The following is a 9,030-nucleotide window of genomic DNA, read 5'->3' on the forward strand; positions in this document are numbered from 1 at the left end:
AGGTCTCTCAGTCTCCTATCCCCAGACCAAGCTCTTCCCATTGCCCGGTGCTGATCTCATAGGGGAGAGATGTCACTCCTGGCACAGGTCCTCATCGCACCTAGCGTCTGCCTTCCCACACAATCGGGGAGTTGATCTCCCTGTGTCCTCTCCCTGCTCTGATTCCCTTCACATCTCTTTGCCAGAATAGTTTTGCTTCAAATACAAATGTCTCTCATCCTGCTTCAATGTTTAAGGATGTGCTGGGCTTCTCTTCTGGAAGTGATGTGGCTTTGGACGTGCCTCTGATTTTTATGGAGCCTAAGAGAATCGGTACCATTACTTCTCTTCTTTTAATGCCACTTCTTATTCTCTCCAGTGCTTAATAATTTGCTTTCCCAAAAGGTAAGCAATAAATGCTTATTGTCAACAAATGGGACATTGAGACCCTGAAAAGATTCCTTGATGTGTGTATCTATATCTATGTCCATGTCCATGTCTATGTTTTCGTCTACATCTATGTATATGTCTACATCTATGTCTATATCTATATCTATATTTATGTCTATGTTTATGTATATCTATATCTATATCTATATATCTGTCTATACCTACATCTACATCTATATCTGTATCTGTATCTGTATCTGTATCTGTATCTGTATCTGTATCTGTATCTGTATCTATATCTCTCCAAGGCTACATGGTGAGTTAGTAGCAGGTTCAGGACAAGTGCACAGACGTCCTGTTTGTTTTGTCTATACCTAATGGGAGTGGGGTATGAATGGATAACACCTCCCCTCAGGTGTTAGGGAAGGTATGCTATTCTGACCATGTAAGTCACCCATGACATGTGGTAGAAACACCAAAGGCAAAATTTATTACCAAGCACCAATGGGATGGCAGAGACGGAAAAGGACAAGCTGACTAGCAAGAAGGAGCTGAATTGGAAGTCAGGAGATTATGTGATTGTGAATAGAAGATGTGAGGAGTAGAAGCTGTCCTTAATGAAAGAATTATTAATAAAAGTCCCTAGAAGCTCCATATCTTCTGGAAGCCTATGCAGCTAAGAGATTACCCACCTTTTGGAGGAACCTGCAGGCCCACTAGCGGCAGCCTCCTCACTCCCATGCACAACCTGAGCAGAATAAAGCTGATGTGCGCCTTCTTCTAACCCAAGATGGCCAGATTCTCAAAGACCGTGACGCTGCTCCAGCAAAGCTACTTTTTGATGAACTCAAGGAGACTTGAGCCATCATCTGAGCCAGCGCAGTTCCAACCATTCCAAGGTTCTGATGAGCACCACACGGGCTAGGGGAGGAAGCGGGGAGCTGAATTGGCAGGGTCCTGGGACCCTCTCCTCCAATTCCAATGGGGAAACTGCTTTCAAAGAAAATGTTTCCATTTAGAAAGAAGAAAACCATGAGCTAGAGCACTGTCCGAGGCAATTAAGCCTCAGAGATGAAGTGACTGGCCACAGGCCATTCAGCTCGTTGGTGCCAGAGCCCAAATCTTGGTCTCCCAGTGCCAGGTCCTTTGCATCTCCCTGTGCTGTGCTATTACCTGTCTCATATACATATATGTCTCAATAATAACTCTACAGAATGCTCAGATGATGTTTTATAAAAGAATTAAGAAAGCACCCAAATCTCCATAAAATGCAGACAATATTATCTATCACCAATACTCCAATGAGACAAAGATACCTCCATACCCAGCTTGAAAGTGTCCTGTTCTCTCTCCTCCAACCCTCAGAACAACCCTTAGTACAATCACCCAATCACTGCCCTTGTTTCTTTTTCAAGAGAGATCCCTCCTCAGCTTTAGCACCCCTTTCCTCTGTCAAAACAAGGGGGAATCTGCCACCAATAACTTTTATCTGTGGTTCAATTTACTGACCACTTTTTCATTGCCAGTGAGTGTCTTCAGTATACTCTGTTCCTTAGTGGTATTTGCTTTTAAAATTTTATCTCTAATGATTTCACAAAAATTTATATCCCTTATTAAAGGAATTTCAGGCATCTGTGATGGAAGAAGGGGGGGAGACACTTTTTCTTAGTGGTTGGGAAGATGGTGTGATCATATTAGGTATTCATTCAAGGTATCCTGAAGATGGCCAAAGAGCAAATTATATTTTGATCTCTCACAGGCAGAAATCTCCACGTAATAATTTGGGTCTGTAAGCATCCCTGGTTGACTTTTCAACTGCACGCTATCTCAAAAGCCCTTGCCTGCATTTGCCAGAATTCTGCCTGGTAGGGAGAGATACATAGGTAGCTGTGGGGCCCTCTGCCCCCCCGCCCCACTCCTTCTCCTAGTCCACAGAAAATTTTAACTTTCCCCTCCCTTTGCCAACTCCCCTGTGGTCTCAAGTGTTCCAGGAAATGAGGAGTCATTCTTTATTTCTTGCTTCATAAGGAGAGGGTGCCATGTGACTCCCTGTGGAAGGGAGTAGTGAGTTGGGGAGCCTGCTGAGGTCCTGGCTCAGGATTCCTGAGGGAGGAGCCAGCTCTGTCCCTTGCCCCTTAGTGTGCCATCCTGGAAACTGATTCAACTTGGCACAGCTCCACAGCAGAGCGCCCCCTTCCCCTCTTATTCCTCACCCCACCCCACCCCCCTTCCCTGAGCTCTTCCCTCCCTCTGCCCAGGGCTCCTACTTTCATTCCTTCTATCTTCTGGCATTTTTTTTTCACGTTGTTTTCCTTTGTATTTAATAATAGCTCCACATTTTCTTTTTTATTGGAAATCAAGAATCATGCCTGTATCATGTGTTCACTTTGGGATAAAATTTATGGCAACACTTGCCATTGGATTAATTGCTTTTCATTAGCTTCAGACTTCTTAATGATTACAAATTGTTTGCCTGGACAAGAAACAGTTCCATCCTGTTCTCCCAATTTACTAGCCTTCAATTGCAACCAGAAACTGGAAGTCTTGGATTGCTTTTCTGCATCAGGGTCTGGCCATGCTGAGAGTGGGGGAGAGGGTGGGTAATTCTAGATCTTTAGACTTCAAAGCCCAGATGATGGTCTACAGGCCGAATAAAAAATGAATTAGCTTTTCTAAGCCATAGACTGCTCTGTATCTCAGGTCTCAAATCTATAAAGTGGAGTGAGAAAGACAAGATATGCATATTTAATAACAAGCATGCTTTAAAATCAGTTATGAAAAACCTATACTTCATATAATGAATGGGGTTTCAAAAGCAAGCAAGAAAGAGTTTACCCACCAAAAGGGAGCGGCAGAATAAATCCCAATGGAAAATTCGTGCCTTTCTGTGGTTGGAGTCATCTGGTCAAGAAATGATGAAATTACAAATTTCTGAAAAGGGTGTGTGTTTTAGAGTTACTGAGGTCCAGGTCTCAGCATGATATTCGGGCAATGCCAGCATTTAACTCCAATGCAGAATAAAGAGGAGGAAGTGGTCATGACCAGCATTCTTTCCCACTACAGCAGCGCCTCCCTGCTCTAGTAATGCCCATTCGTCTCTCCATCTCATGCACTCGGATCAAGCTTTCTCAGCAAGCCTGTGCACCCATCATTCCCTGCGAGACAATCCGTCCTTGAATTCTATATGAGGATGGTTGGCAAAAAGTGAACTGCACTGCCCTTGCCCCACCCCAGCTATTGATTTCAGTCCTTTCGGTAGCTAGGATCATCCATCTTGGACTGGCATGTAGGAAGAGAGGGAAGTAGACCCAGGAGAACCAAGCAGTCCAGGCCAATCTGTACTTTTGGCCCATAAACACACAATGGTTAATGTATTCAGTCATCCAACAAACAATTCCTGAGTACCAGCTGAATTAGGATGAAAGCTAAGCTGCTCTGACAAAAGGCATACACTACACCGACACAGGCTTAATCTCTCTTCCCTGTTACATAAGATCGTTTGGTGACCCAAATTCCTTTCCTATTGTTAATCTGCTTTCCTGTTGGGCAGCACTATTCAAAGTATGGTCCAGGGATGGACAGCACCAGGGACACCTGGGAGCTTTTTAGAAATTTAAATTCTTAGGTCAGTAACTCTGGTGGTGGGCCCAAGAATCAGTGTTTTACCAAACTCTTCAGGTGATTCTTTTTTTTCTTTCAATTTTTCTTATGGTAAAATACACATAACATAAATTTACCATCATAACCATTTTAAAGTGTACAGTTCAGAGGTATTACATACATTTACAATGTTGTGCTCCATCACCACCATCCATCCCCAGAACTCTTTTCATTTTGCCAAACTGAAATTCTGTACCCATTAAACATTAACTCCAACTCCCCTCTTCTCCCAGCCTCTAGAAACCACCACCATTCTACTTTCTGTCTATGATTTTGACTACTCTAAATATCTCATATAAGTGGCTTCACACAGTATCTGTCTTTTTGTGACTAGCTTATTTCACTTAGCATATCTTCAAAGTTTATCCATGTTGTAGCATCTGTCAGAATTTCCTTCCTTTTTAAAGATGAATAATATTGCATGTATACAACACATTTTGCTTATCCATTCATCTGTCAGTGAACACTATAGTGCTTCTATATTTTAGCTATCCTATATAATAAAAGGCTAATATGCAAATAGACCGAACAGTGGAACAACCAGTCACTATGACATGAGCTGACCACCAGGGTGGAGCAGGTGAATGGGGGTGCCAGACCAAGGCAGGGCACCAGTCGCTGTCATTGGGGCCAGCCTCTGGAGGTTACTGAAAATTCTTTGCTCCCGCATGCTGCAGTCCCACCTGGTGTTCACACCCGCTGCCGGCACTGGAGCTACTGCTTGTACCCACTGCCAGTTAGCAGGTGCAAGTGGCAGCTGCCGGCCCTGACCGCCCTCAGGGCTTCTCCACCTCCCCCTGCTCCTGAGGGGCGAACGGGGCAGTAGCCACCGCTCATATCCTCTGATGGTGCCAGCCCCAATCACTCCAGGCTGTCACCGGGTGTGAGCGGGGCCAGCGCTGTCAGCATGTGGGAGTGGTGGTGGCGGGAGCGGGACTGCTGGCAGACAGAGGACTGGGGGCTGCAGCAGGAGGGGCTGGGCGGGAGAGCGGAGGATGGGCTGAGACCCACCCCTGTGCCCACTGCAGCCTCCTGGCCCACAGTTCCTTTCAAGGTGCACGAATTTGTGCACTGGGCCCCTAGTTTTGAATAATGCTGTTATGAACATGGCTGTACTAATATTGTTTCAAGACCCTACTTTCAATTATTTTAGCTACATACCCAGAAATAGAATTGCTGAATCATATGGTAATCCTACTTTTAAATTTTTTTTAAATCATCCTACTCTTTCCACAGCTGCTGTGTCATTTTACATTCCTACCAAAAGTTCATAAGAGCTCCAATTTCTCCACAGCCTCACCAACACTTGTTTTCTGTTGCTGTTTTTTGTAGTTGTTGTTTGTTTCTAATAGTAACCACCATAAAGGGTGTGAGGTGGTGAATTATTGTAGCTTTGATTTGCATTTTCCTAATGATCAATGATATTGAGTATATTTTCATGTGCTTATTGGTCATTTGTATATCTTCTTTGGAGCAATGTTTATTCAAGTCCTTTGTCCATTTTTAAACTGATAAGAACAGATACTACACTTGATCTTAGCCAAAAGGCCGAGAAGTGATGTCCATTTTTGATATAAGCTGTTTTGTTATTGAGATTTAGGAGTTCTCTATATATTTAGATATTAATCCCTTATCAGATATATGATTTACAAATAATATTTCCCACTATGTGTGCTGCCTTTTTACTCTGTTGATATTGTCTTTTGATATACAAAAAATTAATTTTTATAGTCTAATTTGTCTATATTTTTCTGTTGTTGCCTATGCCTTTGGTATCATATTAAGAAATCATTGTCAAATCCAATGTCATGAAGCTTTTGCCTAAGAAGGTCTCACATTAGATCTTTGATCCGTATTGAGTTAATTTTTTCATATGATGGGTAGGTAAGGGTCCAACTTCATACTTAGGCTTGAGAAGCCTTGGTCTCAAGCACTGTCCTCATTTACGTGATCAAAGCTAGGTCTCTGGTATGTTTTTGTGCCAACTATAAGGAAGAAAGATGAGAAAGTAAATCCAGGACAGCAATTCCTTTTAAAGATGTGAGGTGGGAAGTTGAATTCTTCACTTTTGCTCACAATTAGTGAGAACTTAGACACATGCACACTCTAGCTGCCAAGGAGGCTGGAAAAGGTAGTTTCTGACTGGCAGTCTATGTACCTATCTACAATGGTTTATTATGAAAGGAGAGAATGTGTCTTAGTGAGCATCTAGAAGCCTTTGAGGTTCCTGTTATGTGCTAGGCATAGTGCTAGTAGGAGGAGATAATCCTCTTCAACAAGGCAGTCCATGCACTCAAAAGGCTGGTCTATAAGTTACTTCCTACTCATGCAATGATTAAATAATGGGCCTAAGTGTGGTTGGTCCCTCAAACTAGAGTGTCTTAGATATGCAAATCTCTCATCTTTTAAAAATGGTATTAATCTCTATGGACATTCACATCCTAATAAGGCCACCAATGACATCACTCTAGAGTGAGGATTGGCATATTCTTGCCTATGGAACAAATCAAGCCCATTGCCTATATTTGTAAATAAAGTTTGGTTGGAACACAGCCACACCCAATTCTTTTCATATAGTCTATGGCCACTCTCGCACTACAGCAGAGTTTAGTAATTTTAACAGTTTGTATGGCCCACAAGGATGACAATATTTACTAGCTAGACCTCTTCATAGGGAAAGTTGGCCAAGCCCTTCCCTGGAGTGAGGTTCACAAACCATTCTTGGTGGTAGGTACTTAGTAAAGGTCTTTCAGGTGGTCTAAGATAATCTGAAACACCCAAAGTTAGGCACCCCCATCACCAAGGGAGAAGAAAGAAGTGGGGTTAGGAAACTGTTTCTTCTAGGAATTGAATGCTAATGTAAATTTTCTTCTGTTGCCAAGCACTATGCTAGACATTTAGATATATTATCCTATTTAACTTTCTCAAGACTCCACAAGGTAGGAATCATGGCTCAGCTTTGCTCTAAACAAAACAATATAGTTGATGTGTACATTTTGACTAGAGGGTCAAGGTAACCTCTATTCTAGACCCAACTTATTAATTTATTAGCAGTTTGACATCTGGCAATTCATTATTCTTCTGTGTGGTTCCATTTTAGAACATGAGAATAATATACCTGCTCCTCCTGTCTTACAAGGTTGTTGTGAATAAAGTGAGATAAGTTATGTGAAAGAATTCAGTGAATTCAGTGAATTCTAATAGCAGGTAGCTGTTGCTGCTGATACCCTAAAATATAGTGTCTTATAATAAGAACCAATTATTTTGCTTATGACTTTGTGTGTTGTCCAAACTATGTGGTCTGGGCTAGCTTAGTTGATCATTGCTTGGTTCACTCATGCATCCATGATATGGCATGTTGGGTAAGTGAATGGGTGATCCAGGATGGCCTCAATCACTTATCTGATGGTTGTCAAGCCTTAGGTCTGGATAACAGGGATGACTGGGTCATATTTATCTAATCATCCAGGAGGCCAGCTTAGACTTCTTCATGTGGTAGTCTCAGGGTTCCAAGAGAAGACAAGTTCAATGTACCCATGTTTTTCAAGTCCCTGCTTGTGTCACAATTCCTGACATGCCACTGGCTGAGCCCAGAATCAGGTGGTAGGACATTCAGAGTTTCCTCATAAGGAAGCACAGAAGGATGGATCCAGGGGAGGAGGAAAATGTGTGGCTATTTTTGCAATCTATCAGATCATAGACAATCGGGGTAGTAGTGCCAGGTGTTCTAGCATTCAGTGGCCAACATCAAGATGGGAGCTGCAGTGTCTGTGCCCAATAGCAGGGCAGTAGAGTCTTTGCTGGAGCCATCCCACACTCTATTCTGGGTGTTATTCTCAGCTGAGTGGGTCTTTGAAACTTAACTGTCTGGCCTTCCCAAAGAGTCTGTGAGGCACCCAATAGCCTTTAATAAATTTTTTTTGTTTAGACTAGCTTCCAACCTCAGAATCCTGACACAGAGTTTTCTAAGGCTGGAGCTCTGGAGCTTTAAATACCCATGCTGAAGAAGGCACACTTTTTTTGGTTTTTGCTGTTGTGGTTTTTTTATTTTATATTTTTGGGGCTTGTTTTTTTTTTGCAAATAAATGTTTAGTTCACCTACCCCTATGTACGTATTTATATAACCCAGTTAGGTTTTAATACACAGACTCTGGACTATCCAACTATCAAAGCAGAAGGTTTGAGAAAAGAAGGAAAGCAAACTCCATTTCTTTCCACTTAGGAAAACAAGCACTTAAATTTTGTGTGAAAAATCTAAGCTCTCTAGCTCCACTCAGCGTCCTGTTGAACTTATGTGGCACCATATTCATTTGTAAGAGAATGAAATGAAAGTTGCTCACTGTAGTACCTTCACTGTACAACCTTATTCTTTGGCCAATTTTCAATGGATATGTCATTTAAAAAATATTTTCAAACTAAAAACAGTAGGGAATAGTGGCCAAGAGTATGGGCTGTGAAGTTAGATAGGCCTGGATTTGAATCATGCTGCAGCTTTATACTTCCTCTGTGACCCTGGGGCTGTTACTCAGCTTTTCAGAGCCTCCTGTGTAAGATGAGAATAATAAAAATGTTCATCTCATAGTCATACTGTGAGGATTTAACAAAAATGTAAGACCTGGCTTCATCTGCCATTGGACAATGACCCTTGGGAGTAATTTATTAAACCTGATGATACATTTTTAAATCAAGATTTTAAGTATAGTACTTTTGCCTGACTTCAGCAGTCATAAAAATAGCCATCGTCATTTTCCTTTTTTGTGATGCTAGTCACGTTATTTCCAGAAGTGGAGCATTTAGAAATACACCGAGTGGCCAGATTATTATGACCACCTGACATTTGTAGGCAAATTAGCTATAATTTCACGCTGAAGTTGCTAGAGGGCCAGATCATTATAAACGTCTGAATAGCACAACATACCTAAGTATCGTTGCTGATCAAGTTCATCCTATCATGTTGATGGCATATCCCAATGGAGATGGCTTCTTCCAACAAGACAATGC

This window comes from Myotis brandtii, unplaced genomic scaffold (assembly GCF_000412655.1).
Source record: "Myotis brandtii unplaced genomic scaffold, ASM41265v1 scaffold1384, whole genome shotgun sequence".
Taxonomy (NCBI): Eukaryota; Metazoa; Chordata; class Mammalia; order Chiroptera; family Vespertilionidae; genus Myotis; species Myotis brandtii.